Here is an 18,330-nt window from a genome sequence, read left to right on the forward strand (position 1 = left end):
GGAAGGAAGGAAGGAAGGAAGGAAGGAAGGAAGGAAGGAAGGAAAGGGGGGAAAAGGAAAGAAAGAACAATATAGAGAACTGTATAGTCACATGCCCAAGTGTCTGGAAGAATCCAAAGAGACCATGCTTCTAATAGTATCTGACAAAAATGCACTTAGTAATGGCCATAAGGGAGCAGGCTTGGTAAGAATGGTACAATATTTTCACCAGAAACTATCAGTGGCCCTGTATTAGGGAACCTGAGCTGCCCCTCACCATATTTACCCTAGTCATATGTGTTCTATGCATATGCCCTACCCACATATGTTCCCTCACATGTGTTGACTCTTCCCACTAATTATATGGGTATATACAGGGAAACATGAACCCAAACTTTTGAAAGGAATGTTTTATTGATGCCTTTCCTACCATTTCACTAATGCCTTTGCTGTGAACTAATTATGTCCTCTCGTTTGTTGTGTCTGACTCTTTGTGACCCCTTTTGAGGTTTTCTTGGCAAAGATACTGGAGTGGTTTGCCATTTCCTTTTATAGCTTGTTTTATTTTTTGTTTATTTTTAGTTTACAACATTCATTTACATAAGATTTTAAGTTACAAATTTTCTCCTCATATTTCCCCTACCCACCACCCCCAAACAGTGATCCCACTAAATACCCCCTCTCCCAATCTGCTTTCTCCTATATCCTCCTCCATACTCCCTCTGACTTTCCAGTAGGGAAAGATGGTTCTCCATACCCCAGTGCCTGTATATCTTATTTCCCAGTTGCATGTAAAAAAAATAATATATTTTTTAAACATTTGATTTTAAAACTTTGAATTCCAGATTCTTTCCCTTTTTCCTTTACTGAGAAGATAAGCAATTCAGTATAGGTTGTACATGGAACAATTCCACAGTGGATATATTGTGAAAGACTGAATATATTTCCCTCCATCCTATCCCATCTCCCACTTGTTCTATTTTCTACTTTGACCCTGTCCCTTTTCAAAAGTGTGTGCTTCTAACTACCCTCCCCCCCAATCTGCCTTCCCATCTATCACCCCCCTCTTATCCCCTTCCCCCCTACTTTCCTGTAGGGTAAGATACCCAATGGAGTATGTATGTTATTCCCTCCTTAAGCCAAATTCAATGAGAGTAAGGTTGACCCATTCCCTTTTGCCTTCCTGTTCTTCCGCTCCATTGTAAGTTTTCTCTTGCTTCTTTTATATGAGATAATTTACCCTGTTCTGTCTCTCCCTGTCTCCTCTCATTATATTCCTCTCTCACCTCAATTTTATTTTTTAGATGTCATCCCTTCCTATTTAATTAATCCTGTGCCCTCTGTCTATGTATATATGTACACATATATACACACACATGTATTTATATGCACATATACCCTCCTCTATAAACATATATGTATGTATACATACATTTTCCCCTCAACTATCCTCATACTGAGAAAAGTCTCATAAGTTACAATTATCATTTTCCATGTAGGAATGTAAATAATTCAACTTTAATAAGTTCCTTATGATTTCTTTTCCCTGTTTACCTTCTCACACTTCTCTTGCTTCTAGTATTTGTACATCACATTTTCTATTCAACTCTGTTTTTTTCATCAAGAATGCTTGAAAGTCCTCTATTTCATTGAATGACCATATTTTCCCCTGAAACATGATACTCAGTTTTTCTGGGTAGGTGATTCTTGGTTTTAATCCTAGCTCCTTTGACCTCTGGAATATCATATTCCAAGCCCTGTGATCCCTTATTGTAGAAGCTGCTAGATCTTGTGTTATCCTGATTGTGTTTCCACAATATTTAAATTGCTTCTTCTTGGCTGCTTGTAATATTTTCTCCTTGACCTGGGAATTCTGGAATTTTTCTATAATATTCCTAGGAGTTTTCTTTTTGGAATATTTTTCAAGAGGTGATCTTTCCCTTTCTATTTTGCCTTATGGTTCTAAAATATTGCCTTCTATTTTTTTCATTTGTTTGGATCTGTTTTATAGTATCTTGTTTTCTCATAAAGTCATTAGCTTCCATTTGCTCCAGTCTAATTCTGAAAGGAATTATTCTCTTCAATGAGCTTTTGAAATTCCTTTTCCATCTGGCAAATTTGGCTTTTTAAGGCATTCTTCTCCTCATTGGTTTTTTGAGCCTCTTTTGCCATTTGAGTTAGTCTATTTTTAAGTTGTTATTTTCTTCAGACAGGTTGTTGACTCACTTTTCATGATTTTCTTGCATCATTCTCATTTCTCTTCCCAATTTTTCCTTCACTTCTCTTACTTGATTTTCAAAATCCTTCTTAAGTTCCTCCATGGCCTCTAACTAGTTCATATTTTTCTTGGAAGCTTTTGATGCAGGAGTTCTGACTTTTTTGTCTTCTTCCTCTTCATGCTTTGATCCTTTTTGTCCCCAAAAAAGGAATCTAAGGTTTTATTGCTGTGCTTGCTTTGCTTCCTCTGCTTGCTCATGTTGCCAGTCAATTACCTGACTTTTGAGCTCTTTGCCACAGTAGAACTCTGCTTCCAGAGAGGAGAGCTATGTCCCAGCCCTCTCTGCAGCTCCCAACAAGCTCTGGCCCACTGGCCACACACCCACACACCTCCACCCAAGACAGCGATCCAGATCCAAGTACGTTAAAGCAAGAGTGATTACCCTCTGAATAGTTGCTTGGTCCCCCTACAATCTTGCAGGCCAGGAGCTCTGGAAGCAACCATGCGGCAGCAGAGCCACTGCACCTCCATGGCTTCTTGCTGGACTGCATTTTTTAGTCCCCTCCCCCCTTCTAACAGAGTTCTGCACTGACCTTTTACTTGCTCTTTGGCATTTATGGGTTGATAAGTCTGGAAACTGCCACAGCTGCTGGTGATTCATTCTCCTGAAGTCTGCTCCTACAGCTCTGGTCAGGGTGCCCTGAGGCTAAAACCATGTGACGCATAGGGGGGGAGGGAGTGCTCTGCTCCCAGTGAGCTGCAATGGACCCTTCCTGCCAGGCTGCCTTCAGTGGGAGATTTGTTTCTCTCTTTCACTTTGTGGGTTCTGTGATCCAAAGTTTGTTTAGAGTCATATTTTATAGGTATTTGAGGGGGTTGTGGGCAGAGCTCACAGAATTTTCCTGTTTCTAAGTTGCCATCTTGGCTCTGCCCCTCTAGCTCATTTTATAGATAAGGAACTGAGGCAAACAGGGTTAAGTGACTTGCCCAGGGTCACACAGCTAGTATCTGAGGCTGGATTTGAACTCAGGTCCTCCTGTCTCTAGGGCCAGTTGCTGAATCTACTGAGCCACCTAGTGTGTCCTCTGACTGTCTGTTAAAAGTAGAGATGGATTTTGTCCTATGCTTTAGTGCAAATAGATCAGTAGATCACCTTGAAACTGGGGTAGACTCTGAAGGAAGATTCTCCCAGGTACAGTCCTAGATAAAAATAAGAAATGAGCTTATGATTATTCTAAGATAAATACAAATTAAATGATAGAAAAAAGATTTTGAAATATTTGCTATGACGCATTTCCATAGGGGCAGCTAGTTAGCACAGTGGCTAGAGCGCTGGGCCTGATGTCAGGAAGATTCATCTTCCTCAATTCAAATATGGCCTCAGACACTTATTAGCTGTGTGACCCTGGGCAAGTCACTTAACCCTGTTTGCCTCAGTTTCCTCATTTGTAAAATGAGCTGGAGAAGAAAATGGCAAACTACTCCATTAATTTTGCCAAGAAAATCCAAATGGGGTCACAAAGAGTCAAACAAAACTGAAATGACTAAACAACAACAAATGTTGTAGATTATCAATGAAACTGTGGTTCCAGTGTAGTTTAGAAACAATCTTGCCTTTACATAAGACCTCAAGATACTTTCCATCCCTCTGTTTTTGTGATTCACAAATTGTACTCTTAGCCAAGAGATAACATAAGTGAAATAAATAATCACAGCTTTAAAAATATATCATCGTGTCACAAGAATTTATAGATATAAGAAAGTATGAAAAACTTAGAAAGACTTGTTTGGACCCATTCATTGTGAAGAAAGAAGAATCAGCAGAACAATATATACAATTAATAGATATATTATATATACAATATATACATTATATGTATAATATATTAATATATAATATAAATACATTACATGTGTTATTATATATTAATATTTATATATGCAATATATATAAATGACATCAACAGAATTTAGAGGAAATAGATATCTATTTTTCAGTCCATCGTGTTTGACCTTTCCAATAGATTGTAAGCTCCTTGAGGGGAGACACTGTCCTTTCTGTCCTTGCTTCCACAGTAGATAGCATCATGGCTAACATGATAATAATAATAAATACTTGTTGATTGATTGATGTCTTTAATAATGTTCTAACATATAGACCTTCCCCCTACTAATAGATTGTAAATTCCTTGAATGTAGTAGATGCTTAATAAATGTTTATTGAGTTGAATCAAATTGATACAAAGGGCAATAGAAATTATTACTAGCACAATGTTATTGAAATAGAAGTATGTAAAATTTGAGAGTATAGTCAAGTCAGAAAGCTAGCAGGAAGGAAATCACAATAGTGTGGGTATGTGGAGCCTAAGGCTTGAGAATTTTGAGAGAAGGGAATAGACAGGGTCAGATTCTAGTTTGAACTACCTTAAAAGGACAAAGGAAGAAGCAGGGTTGTTCTGGAGCCAGGCTCAGGAAAGTTGATTGTTAAATTTTCAGTGTAAGCATTTACACCTTGGAAAGTGGCAAACATCATAAATCAAACTTGATGTATTGTTAAAGCAATGGATGGAGAAAATATTAATAATGTAAATTAAACTTAAAAGTTTGCCTCAATACTTTTTTTTCTTTTGGAGAGCCAGTTGGTAAACAATTGCCAACATGCCATTGGAGAATAAGGAGTTAATTGGGGGAAACTTTTCAAAGGAGGTGGCTTGCAAGCTAGGTGTTACAGTGGTACACTGGTGAAGGAGTCAGGAATACCTGAGTTCAAATCTGGCCTCAGACACTTGCTAACTGCATGAACTTGGGCAAGTCACTTAAACTCTATTTGCCTCAGTTTTCTCAAATGTAAAATGGGGGTAATAATACCACCTCTCAGGCTTGTTGCAAGGATTCAGTGAGATAATATTTGTAAAGCACTTAGCATAGTGCCTGGAGCATAAGAGGTGCTATATAAATTCTGGGATTATATAATTTTTTACCTGGTTGCTGTCTTGGACTCCATCACTATCTCCAGAATCTCATCTTCCTGCAATATGGAATCAGCTTTGAAACTCACACTACCTCAGTACCCCCTTACCCCTCGGGCCCCTCCCTCCCTCTGATTGGAAAGGGTAAAGGGTGGACATGGAGACCTGCTGGATCCCCTGCTTAAGAAGGTCACCAGGTCATCACTGGGCTTCAAGACATCATTCAGCATTCCCCCAGTTGGCCACCCTCCCTCTTCCCCTCACTTTTTGAGTTTCTCTTTCCCTAATAATTGATCATGAGCTCCTGAAGGACAAGAAATGTTATTGCCTTTCTTTATATCCCCAGTGCCTGGCATATAGTAAGAGCTTAATAAATGTTTATACACTTCACTTCATGTCTGGAGCTGTCATTTTAATTGAAGTGAGAGTGGCTTCAGAACCAGAACAATGTCCAGACAGCTGGTTTCCTGGGAATATCTCCAACCACTTTCCTATTTGGGTCAATCTACATTCCATCAACAGTCGGATTTGGACACCAGTTAAGTGAAGGACAGGTGACAAGACAGCAAAATTAGCCTAAAAGTTTCCCATACACAAATAATGAAAACAATTCAATCTTCCTGCATGAGGACTGTCCCCGCCATGTAACATGGAAGTATCATTGTGTTACGCAAAGGGAAACAGAAGAGAGGTCTCTAGTTTTGTTTCCCCTTCACCCTTCTCCAAGGGAAACTTTATTTCCTGCTAGGAGGAGAAGCAGGAGATTGGGGCTAGATGGGATAGATGCATCTATTTGGTCCCTTTAATGTCGTTAGCCTAGGGGACATGATTTTCAAGTTCATATTGACATCTGATTACTTCGTAGTCCCACCTGTTCCCTTCCAGGCATTTACCTTTGCCTAGAGTTAATAGCCATGGAATGTTATTTTCCTTTGGGGAAACTAGACAGATTATATTCCCTTGCTGAAGGGACTAGGCCAATATAGCACCCAGAGCATGTGAGGAAGCTCGAAGACAAAGGTGAGGAGAAGGTGAAATGGACGGCAGCTGCTTCCCCATGTGCAGCTGCTGATGTGGCATCCAAAATAATAATAATAACAACTCCAAGGCCTACAGTTATCTGAGGGTTATGGGTGTGGCACCCTGTGATCTAGAAAATCCATGTAAATTTTTTTGGGCCTCCCTGCATTCCAGAGAAGAAGTCTGAAGTTTTTCTTTTTTTTTTTTTTGTGGCATGTTTCCAGTACCTTACTGCAAAATTTGGGTTGATATTATACAATACCATACACATATTTTATGCATTTCTGAGTTTCTAAATTTCTTCTGTGTCATCTGCTGACCTTTATGTAACTGCTGGAAAATTGCCCCCTAATTCCCATCTAATTTCTTATGCTGACCCATGGTATATCAAAACTGTGACAGTGAAAGTTGCTATGTGGAAGGGCTAACTGTATATTGTTCCTGCATTGATCATTGCTGCTGAATGCACCATGTTGGCATGTAAATATATTTCCCTTTATCACCCCACTCCTGACTGAATTAAGGGACAAGGGGAGCAGAGGGCTGGGAACTGGGAACAACAGTGAACTGACCTTCCAGGGTTTTGCTTTCCTTGGTGCTTGGGATAGGAAAGGGAGGTTGGAACAAGAATCAATGAAAGCCATGTGATGGCCACGGCTAATGCTCTGATATTGATATGCCTACGTTCTCTTTTAAAGAAGCAGTGTACCCTCGTGGATAGAGCCTCAGAGCCAGGAAAAGCTGTATCTGACACATCCTGACTGAGTGACTCACGGCAAATCACAGCCTCTCAAGGCTCTAGACAGTCCTTTAGGACTCTAATGTAGAGAAGGTGTCAGCCTGCACTGGTGGAGGGAGCTCCCTCCTCTGGGAGTTCCCTGTCTGATCAAAATCACAAGCGCTATCCCTGTGTTCTTTTTCACTTTTTAAAATTATGACTTTGATAGATGTGATCTAATCAAGCACAGGCAAGGGATGAGATGGAAAGGTAGAGGATAGTAGGTGAGAGCATGAACCAAGTGATTTCACTTTTGGAAATACGGATGTCTAAACTATCAGAACCTAGTGCCAGCCTAACCCAGTGGTGAAGATGAGGTGACCAACAACCCAGAGCCTTTGGATGCCTAACTTAGAGGAGGAGGCAACTTGACTAAAGCCCAGAGCGCCCCCGAGGAGCGACAAAAGAATTGATGGTGATTTAGAATTTCTTTCCACTAATAAACTGCCTTGAAATGTATCAGTTGGGGTTGGAGATGGAGTTGGTGGGTCCAAGGTTAGAATGATTCTGATGCTTGCATATCTTGGATGGCAGAAAAAAGAAGAATTAATACTTAAAAAAAAACCTTCCTCTATAAATAAGATATGTAAAGCATTTTGCAAACCTTAAAACACTATGTAAGCTTTAAGATTATCACTATTATTATGTATCACTTTAATCACAGCATTATATGCTACCTACAGGAGGCGGAGAGATATAGTGAACAGTATGTTAGACTTGAGGTTAAGAAGACCTGTGTTTAAATCCCCTGAGACACCTGATAGAGTTGTAAAGTTGGGCAAATCACTTACCCTTCTCAGCCTGTTTCCTCATCTGTAAAATGGGAATAATAATAATAGCATCTACTTCACAAGGTTGTTATGAGGATGAAATTATTGGTAGATACAGAGATACATAGATTTGTCAGCATTAAAGTATTACATAAGTTCTACCTATAATCATCATCACCATGATGTAAATAGAGAAAAGGAGGGCTCAGAAAAGGTGATGGACAGACATGTAAGTTTTAGAATTTGGATTTTAATCTGGTTCTTTTGGCTCTCAAGTCCAGGATTCTTTGCACTGTTTAATGTTGCCTACCACACTGATCAAGTTCCCTCTTGAATCTGGAGAAAAGGTACCTTTGACCATGAGGTAGTGTGCCATAATGGATAGGCAAGTAAGTGTACAGTCAGGAAGACTAGTGTTCAAGTCCCATCTCAGACACTTAATAGCTGTGTGACCTGGACAAGTCATTTAACCTCTGGGTCTTCATTTCCTTTAAAAATGAAAAGGTTAGATTTAAGGGCCCCTCTGGTCCCTTCCCTAGCTGAGTCTGATCCTTATTTCTATATTCTCCTTACCTCCCCTGGAATCCTTAAGCACAGACCTGATCAAGTCATTCAATCCCTATTGAATAAACTCTAGTTTCTCTTTATTATTTCTAGGATAAAATAAAAGCTATTTGGCTTTTAAAGACCTTCACAATACAGCCCAAACCCATCTTTTTAGCCTTATTATATATTACTTCACATAATAGTACCTGTTTAGCAGGGTTCTTATAACACTTAAGATAATATTGGTAAAGCACTTATTATAGTGCCTGGGACATAGTAGTCCTGAATAAATTCTTGATTATTTCTCTTCCCCCTTCCAGTCTTGGTGACTTTGCCCTGGCCATCCCCCATATGCTCTCTCCTTATAGCATCCCTATCTTGTTTCAGGACAACTTAAGTGCCACCTTCTACATGATGACTTCTGTGATCCCCTGCCCCAAGTGCTAGCGACCTCCCTCACTCACTTTCTTTTATTTCACTACTTCATATTTATTCTGCATACATTTATATATGTGGGATGTATGGGGTATTCAGAAAAGATGAGCACCTCCAATGGGAGGGCTTGCTGAGCCCTTTCCAGGGCTGCTCATGCACCTTTGCTGTCCACCTGTCATCCAACTCTCACCTGTGGCTCCAAGAAGCTGTAGCACATGCAGCAGCCATACCCTGGTAAATCATCTCAGCAGATAGGCTCAACCAGGTTGAGAGTAACCAACCCTGTCAGTGAGTTAGGGGGTATCTACCCCAAGCATGGGAAGACTTCCCCTGGGAGTAAGAACAATTTGTCCCAACAGCCACGAAGGCAGCTGAAGCAGGCACTCTGGAGGAGAGCTTGGTCAGACATCGAAGACACCAAGGTCATCCATCCACTGTGTCCCAGGTCCTCACCAGGCATCCTGACTTTGATCTTGCCACAGGACTTTGATGACTTAGGAAATGACAGTAAGGTTGATGACTTTGTGCAACTTTGCCTCATTTAAATCCAATTCACATACAAGTCAAGACATCACTTCATGATGTCACTGATCCTCTTCCAAAATGAAGGATGAACAACATCATTTATAATATATGTGTTGTCTCCTCCAATAGAATGCAAACTCCGTGAGAGTAGGCATAGGTCTGGGGTTTTGTATTCATGGTGCTAAATGCTGTGGTTGGAACATAGTGCTGTTGTTGTTCAGTTGTTTGAGTCATGTCTAACTCTTTATGACCCCATTTGGAGTTTTCTTGGCAAAGATACTGGAGTGATTTGCCATTTCCTTCTCCAACTCATTTTACAGATAAGGAAACTGAGGTAAACAGGATTAAGTGACTTGCCCAGGGTCACATAGCTAATAAGTATCTGAGATTGGATTTGAACTCAGGTTAGAAATAATTAAATACTGACTGAATCAGGCTGACCCAGGGACAAAAGAGTTCCAGACTGCCAGCAGTCTAACCACATACATCTGACCTAACAGAGCTCCTTGATTGAGTGTGCTGGAATCCATTATGCAAGCATCTGGGGCTTGGCATTTCAATTTTAGATCATTAAATGGAAAAACAGATTAGAGAAATTGTGTTATTTCCATTGTGGGAATATCTGTGTGTCTCCTGTGCCAGCACCAGAAACAATAGTTTATTGTGGGATATGGAAGGCAATTTTTAAATTTTGATTCACTTCTCACAGGGACAACCCTAGGCAAAATTGTGAAGATGAATTTTGTCTCACTTTCCTTTATTTCCATCCAGGTATCTTTCCAGGGGTGTCCTTTATCTCATTCCTAAAGATTTTGCTCTCAGTTGTCAACTAATCCCCCTAAGGAGTTTGCATTCTGAGAGGGGGCTCCTTAAGACCAAAAAACATTCAACACCTAAAAGAATGAATCTTGAATGCTGAAATTTCAGGTACCCTCAAGGAAGGGGTTATATTTCTGGCATACTGTCCACATCCCATGTCAGGTGTCTGCCAACTTGGACTAATCTAAGGCCAGCCTTGATCCTTCAACTCAGTTTTTTGTCAAATATAAATTGAGTAATCCTGCATTACAAGTTAAAACTGAGGTTACAAACTAAAATGTCAAATCGTTTGTGGCTTAAGAGAACTCAAGAATTCTTGCTACAAAAGTCATAGCCCTCCTCAAATTTGAAAATAAAATTTAACAAATTTGTTGTGCTTCTGTTTCTACCCTTCACAGAGCAAGAAAAATTACAGGGCCATTAAGGAAGAGTCAAAGAACTCATGTTCAAATATTGACTTTTACCATTCGTGTTTGGGCAAATCAATGAAATTCTTTGGGCCTCAGTTTATCCACTATAAAATGAGGGAGCTGGATTAAATAACTTCTAATGCCCTTCTAGCACTATATCACTTTAATCACACATTATACTCTAACTACAGGAGGCAGAGAGATGTAGTGAATAGTATGTTAGATGAGGTTAAGAAGACCTGTGTTTAAATCCCCTGAGACACTTAAAAGAATTGTAAAGTTGGGCAAGTCACTCAACCCTTCTCAGCCTGTTTCCTCATCTGTAAAATGGAAATAGCATCTACTTCATAAGGTTGTTATAGGGATCAAATTCATCCTATGACCCTATTAGTCTATTCAAAATAAATTCAAAATAATTTTGGGAAGAGGAAAGCACCAGCTGCTGGGGGAATCAGAAAAGGTTTCATGTGACAGGTGACATGGGCAGCTAGGCGGTGCAGTGGATAAAGCACTGGGCCTAGAATTAGGAAGACTTATCTTCCTGGGTTCAAATCTGGCCTCAGACACTTACTAGCTATGTGTGTGACCCTGGGCAAATCACTTAACCCAATTTGCTTCTGTTGCCACATCTATAAAATGAACTAGAGAAGGAAAATGGCAAATCACTCCAGTATCTTTACCAAGAAAACTCCAAATGGGGTTGCAGAGAGCCAGATACAGTGGAAACTACTGAATAATAACAATATTAAGAGCATCCGATCTAGAAAAACAGAGAGAGAATTTTTAAAATCACTGGACTCCCTGAAACCACAATAAAGCAAAAATACTTGAAGCAGCATAGTTAAGACATCATAAATGAAAACTGCTCAGGTTCTATTAGAATCCAAGAGAAGTCTCCAGTCCCACCTTACTTGATGTCCCAGTTACCTCCTCACCAGTCAGCTTACATCTAGACCACAGACCATGTCCTGGAGGACTTAAACCCTTTCATCTCCAGAACTTCTGCTCTGGAGCCCCATTGTCCTGACTGGTGAGTGCCTCCCATGGCCTGTTATAATAGGTCAGGTTCCAACTATGCTTCACTCTACTTTCCAATCGTCTCTCATCTACCTTTCTGTCATATGTGTACCATTCTTGTTAATCTTCTCTCCCCCCACCTCCAACTTTCAATTCTAAGCCATAATCAAATCAACATTGACATTGTTACTTGAAAGGGTATGCCATTCCACTTACCTATGGCTCCATTTGCCATCCCTGTAACTTTCCAAGACTAATTTCCCCTCTCTGTCTATGGATTCCATTGATTTGTTTTATCCACCATTTGTAATCTAAACTCCTTGAGGATGAATTGTCTTAAATTTTTGTATTTGCATCCACAATGTGTAGCATGGTGCTAGGCACATGGCAAGCATCTAGTAGATTTCTTTTCATTCATTTAAATTAAAAATAGAAAGAAGTCTGCTGGTGCAAGAAGAATTGCACCAGGGAAGCCAAATGGGGTCCGAGTGTCTTTCGAGATTCCTACTGTTTTCAAGGTCACAAATAAGATAAACATAGGGGCTGAGTGTGGTTTTGATCTTTTTCGTTAACTTTGAGAAAGGAAAAAGGAAGTAAACTAGGGAATAAAGGAGAAAGAAATGGAAAGAACTTACTGTTTTGCATAAGTGGAATACATGAGAAGAAATGTGGAGGAAGGAGGAAGGGAGCAGGTATCTCATGGGTTTCATTCTTATGTGAACTGGGCAAAGTTTGAACAGACACATTCAGAAACACAAGTGTTTGGTGCAGAAATACATTAAACAATAGGGAAACAGGTGGGGGCAGGGAAAAGAAGGAAGGAGGATTAAGAGGGAGGAGAGAGTCAGGGAATGACTACTCACAAGGAGAACAAACTTCAACTTTGGAGCCAAGGTGATAAACAGAGGATTAAAAAGAGAAAGAAAGGGTATGAACCAGAGATCAAGAGTTGTTCTTTGTGAAAAGAGAAGGGGGCAAAGGAAAAGGATTAGATCCCTTCAATTTTAGATTGCTAGTGTTGATCAAATTTCTTCTCTTTCTCCATCTCCTCTTTTTTTTTTTTGAACGACAGGGAAGAACCAGGGAACTGAATCTTGTAAACTCAAAGTGAACAAATTAATAAAGAAAAAAAATTTTTTAAAGAAATACAAGGGATTTTCGGAGGGAGGAGACTACCGCGACGGCGGTGGGCGCTCCGAGAGAGCGGGCTGGAGGGCGGGAGCAGGAGCCTGAGGGCTTGAGCGCGGCGCGGGCGGTGGCTGCTGGGGAACGTGGTTGGCGGCTGTAGGGGCTTCCTCTTCCCTGCTCTTTTGCGTCTCCTTTCCCCCATTGTCCTCCCAAATCGACTGAAGGGGCGCAATGTCCGCAGAGATCCCCGAGGCGGCCTCGGCTGAGGAGCAAAAGGAAATGGAAGATAAAGTAACTAGTCCAGAGAAAGCAGAAGAAGCAAAATTAAAAGCAAGGTATCCTCATCTGGGACAAACGCCTGGGGGTTCAGATTTCTTGAGGAACCGACTGCAGAAAGGACAAAAGTATTTTGACTCTGGAGATTACAACATGGCTAAAGCAAAGATGAAGAACAAGCAGCTTCCTACTGCAGCAGCTCCTGACAAAACAGAGGTCACTGGTGACCACATTCCTACTCCACAGCGGAAACCATCCCTTGTTGCTAGCAAACTGGCTGGCTGATTAAAAGCTGAACTGCATGAAAAAAAAAAAAAATACAAGGACGGGGATGAAAGGGAGGAAAAAGTATAAGAGGTTATGGCAGAGGGAATAACCAATTAACAATTATGATAGAAAATGAGAAGGGGATTAACTTGCCTATAAAATGGAAAAAAAGGTAACAGTGCATGTCAGAAAGCAGAATCCAACAGTGTCATGTACAAGAAACAGTTGAAACATAAAGATTCACACAGAATTAAAATGAGAGACTAGAACAGTATTTATTATGCTTCAGGCAAATTTAAGAAAAGCCAGGCTACCAAACATAATCTCTGACAAGGTGATAGTAGAAATAGACATGAAGAAAAGAAATAAGTAAAGAAAGCACATGCTGAAATGCAATAAATAATGAAATAATATCAAGACTTAATATATGCACACTTAATGGCATTATCATCTAAGCACTCAAATAATCCAATTATAGGGAAATATAGATAGCAAATAGTTGAGGACCTCAATGAGCCCTCTTTTAGAACTAAACAAATCTCACAGAAGAAAGAAATTAAAGACATGGATAGAATTTTTAAAAAATAGATATGATAAGGGGCAGCCAGGTGCCTCATCGAGCACCAGCTCCAGTGTTGGGATGACCTGGGGATCGAATCCCGGGCTCAGACATTAAGCACCCACCCAGAAATAACTGGCCATGTAACCTTGAGCAAGTTGCTTAACCCCCATTGCTTTAAAAAAAATAAATATGATAAATCACTGGCGATTGCTGAAAGTAAATAGAAATTCATATAAATATTTCTCACTATGAATGACATGAAAGCATCATAAACAAATTCATACAAGTAGAAATAAATATTTATTTAAACATTATGGTTATTTATTGACCATAATGCAATAAAATTATAACCATATATATGCAATAATAATGCAATATAAATTGACCATAATGCAATATAAATTATAACCAATAAAAGATACTTAAAGGAAGAAATCAAACCTAAATGGAGACTAAATGGTTTATCACTCTATTGTCTATCTGCTGTTCTGCTTCTTCAACTTCACAGAACAAAATACCTCTCCCAGGATAAGCTGATCATTTCTAATCTCATCACCATTCTGCTAACTCAAGGCTGGATACTCAACACCTTTCCACCTCCCTCAGTTTCCCCTCCCCTCTGATTGGAGAGCTGAAGCACTAAACTCCACCCAAACCTTCCTTTATAGAGGGCAGAAATTGTAATTCCCACCCAATGCACTTTCCCAAAGTACCTCTGCCTGGTTTCAACTCCATGGGGACCCCCCTGATGTTCCCTACTCCTCCCCCAACCATACCCCCAACTTTCCCTAAGGGCAGGAACTATCTTTTTCTTATCAGTATCCCCAGTGCCTAGCACGGTGGGTGGCACAAAGCAGGTGCTTAATAAGTATTTTTTGAATTGAATGAATGCTAAAGAGTTAGTAGGTCAAAGAGTTAATCAAAGGAACAAAAATTTTTTTAAATTATAGTCTATCAAAACTTTCAGATTGATCCCACTCTAAACATTTTCATCAGTAAAAAGAAAAAAGAATAGATCAATAAATTGCCCATACAACTAGAAAAGGAATACATTTTAAAAAAACAAAATGAGAACAAAAAATATTCATAAAACCTAGTTTTATCTATTTTTTCAAACTAGAAAAACAGATATTCCATTAGCTAGTCTGATTAAAAAAGAGAAGACCAAGTTTCCAAAATCAAAAATTAAAAAGTAGAATTCACAACAAATGAACTAAAAAAAATTGTTAGAAATTATTTTGCCCAAGTATATGCCATCAAAATTCACAAATGAAATGGATGAACATTTACAAAAATATAAGATGCCCAGATTAATAGAATAAGAAACAAAGACTTTAAATAACTTAATCTCACAAAAATTTAACAAGTCAAAATAAACTCTGAAGAGAGGAGAAAAAACTCCACAGGATCTGATGGATTTACAAATAAATTATATCAAATATTCAAAGAACCATTAACCTCATTATGAATATATTAATATATGTATATTTCTTTGCCAAAATAAGAAGAGATCCTACTGAACTCCTTCTATGAGACAAATGTGGTCATATATCTGAGGGAGAGATACAACAGAGTAAAATAAATAAACAAAAATTATAGACTACTATATCTAATGAATATCAGTGTAACATTTAAAAAAATATTAGTAAAGAACCTGCAGAATTATATAAAAATTATGCATTATGATCAGGTTGAGTTTATATTGAGAGTTCAGAGTTGGTTTAATATTAGGAAAACTATAGACATAATAGACTACATTATAACAAAAATGGCAACAAAAGCATTAATTTTTAAAAAGTTTTTGACAAAATATAACATCCCTTTATATTAAAAAAATTTTAAAAGCATGGCAATAAACAAAAAAAAAATTTTTTTAATGATACATAATGCTTATTTAAAACCAGGAGCTAACATTGTTTGTAAAGAAAAATTGCTTAATGTCTTTCCAATAAGATCTGGGATGCTATTCATCATTACTATTAATTGATATTATTCTATCAATACCAACTATAGCAAAAAGACAAGAAAAGAAATTATGGAATAAGCATAAACAAAGTTGAAACACAATTATTGTTTTTTCACAAATTTGTAGTATAGTTTAAGATCTGGTACTGTTAGATCCCCTTACTTTCTACTTTTTCTCATTATTTCCTTTGATAGTGTTGCTTTTTATTTTTTTTTCTCCAAACAAGTTTCTGTTTTTTTCCAGTTCTATAAAGAAATCTATAAAAATGGGCTACTTAGAGAATCCTAGAGATTCAGCTAAAAGTTTAATGTTAAACCATTAATAACTTCAGTTATTAATTATATTAACCATATTATATTATGTATATGTTAAATTAATTACATTAATATAATATGATAATATATTGTAATAACGTGTGATATGTGATATATTGTGATGCTATAATTAATATAATTATGCTATATTAATGACTTCAGTAAAGCAAAAAATTATAAAATAAAAAAAATTATAAAATAAAATAAATGAAATAATCAGCTTTTCTGTATATGGCCAACAGAGCCTAACAAAAAGAGAAAGAAAAAGAAATTCCATTCAAAAGAGTTACAGAATGCATAAACTCTTTGAGAGCCCAGTTACCAAAACTCAGAGGAGATTTATACCAGAGAAGGCAGTGACATGGGCCCCAGTGGAGTGGGCTAGTGTGAGCATTAGTAAAGACAAGCCTATCAGAATATTTTATTATAATATCTTTCTAATATGATACCCAGTGGTTGTTGAAATACTCCTCGGGGAAGGGATTGAAGGATCAAAGGGTGGAGCTGTTGAAAAGCACTTTCTTTCTAGCAACAAGGGGGAAGTAATAGTTTCTACCTACCTCCCAAGAAGGAAGGGGTGGGGAGTAGGCCCAGATCTCTCTGAATAGAGTCATCTAAAGAAATAAATACCATGGGGCTCCCATGGAGGGGGAAGTCTTGGCTGGTGGACCAGGGAACAAATGAGTGTGCAGTGGTAATGAATGTTTCTTAGTGTTGACCTTGGGCACCAGGATAAGTCCCAGGACCAGTTTATTTGGGGCAGTGCCCAATTGGTACTACTTGCCACAGTGGAAAGGGAATCTAGTTCTGCAGGCTATCTAAATTGTATCTATCTAATTTAGTATAGTTGTATGTGTGTGTGTGTGTGTGTGTGTGTGTGTGTGAATTGACTTGAGTTTTTGGTTTTGTTTTGTCTACATCTTGGGTTTCATTGGTTAAAGGAATTAGAGTTGAAGAAATGGGCTCATTTGGGTACATTAGCAATTGTTCTGCACTTTTAAATGGTTTTAGAAAGTTGCCTGGGGCATTGAGAGGTTTGAGTGACTTTCTCCAGGTCACACAAGCACTACTAGAGACTTGAACTCAGGACTTCCAGAGTCTGAGGTCTGTTCTCCAACCATATGTCTAGGCTGCCTCTCAGTGACCACACGCCTGTTAAATCGTGATAATGGATGACAAAGCAATTCCCAGAACTTGTTTGATTTTTCATTCGTCTTCACCTTAGCCAGCGGGGGCTTGAAGTCAGGACCCACTTACTTGGTTAATATATTAAATGTATGGAACAGATGCCTTCTGACTCCACTTCCTGTGCCATAAACAGCTGGAAACATGGGAAGTACACACATACACACACACACACACACACACACACACACACACACACACACACACACACACACACACCCCTACCCACAAAAATGAAATCTTAGACTGGGATACTGCAGTGTAACTCTGAGAACTCAGCGATTAACAAGCTCAGTATTGTCCTTAGAATGAAGGATGTCTTTCCCTCAACCTTGGCCCTAAAGGGGTTTCTAGGAAATAAAGGCACTTTAGTGCAGTTTGCCCAGGAGTTTAAGTAGGAATTATAATAGAAACTATAAATTAGTAGTCTTTGAAGTGTTTCCATAAATCTACTGTGACATTCATGTAATTGTACTAGTTGAACTCTTTCCATGGATGAAGTTCATAAGAAAGTCATGGGGGCAGCTTTCTTCAGCCACCTGTTACCTCAGTTTCCTAAAGTGTTCAAGGGAGTCCTCTGGCCTGGACCTGACTCAAGGAATTCCAGATCATAAACAGAGATGAGCCACCAAAGGGGTGATGGTTACAGCAGAAGACAGCTTATTGTCTGGATACTTTAAAAGCATAACAAACCCAAGGCTCCTGCCCCCTACTTCTTATTTAATTAATGGCACCTGAAAATCAGCATATGGCATGTGTCAGATTAACTGAAGTTCCCAGGAGGCTCCTTTTCCCTTTCTGCTGGCACAGTGTCTGCTTTTGCAAACTCCTGACACGATCTGGAACCGGGGGTTTTAAGAATGATGATAGATTGGAGCGCTGGTGTTACCCCATCCTTGGGTCACCCAGCTTGGCTTCTGTGTTCCCTGCAAACTTCATGCCAGTTTTCACTTGGATTTCCATCTTCTGTCCTCATCCCTCTGTTCTATTGTATCCCCAGTGCTGAAAATCCTGGAAACCCATGGGTCTTTGGGGACTTGAATGTGTAATTTGAGTTGACTTTGGCACATAAATTACACAGATGTAGGAACTCTACAAAGTTTCTACCTGCATGTGTTATGTATTAGCTCTGGGTTCTCTATAAAT

General features: G+C 38.9%; 2 pseudogenes; one reads left to right on the plus strand and one right to left on the minus strand.

Annotated features, from left to right (window-relative positions):
* LOC138166824 (small ribosomal subunit protein mS40 pseudogene) overlaps positions 1-12,816 on the minus strand; it is a 31,782-nt pseudogene extending 18,966 nt beyond the window's left edge.
* Positions 12,639-13,190, plus strand: LOC138166794 (cAMP-regulated phosphoprotein 19 pseudogene; annotated as a pseudogene).
* Positions 13,191-18,330: the final 5,140 nt, after the last annotated feature.

This window comes from Petaurus breviceps, unplaced genomic scaffold, assembly GCF_028583685.1.
Source record: "Petaurus breviceps papuanus isolate PSGF00001 unplaced genomic scaffold, PetGlider_PUasm1.0 226, whole genome shotgun sequence".
NCBI classification, from domain to species: Eukaryota; Metazoa; Chordata; class Mammalia; order Diprotodontia; family Petauridae; genus Petaurus; species Petaurus breviceps.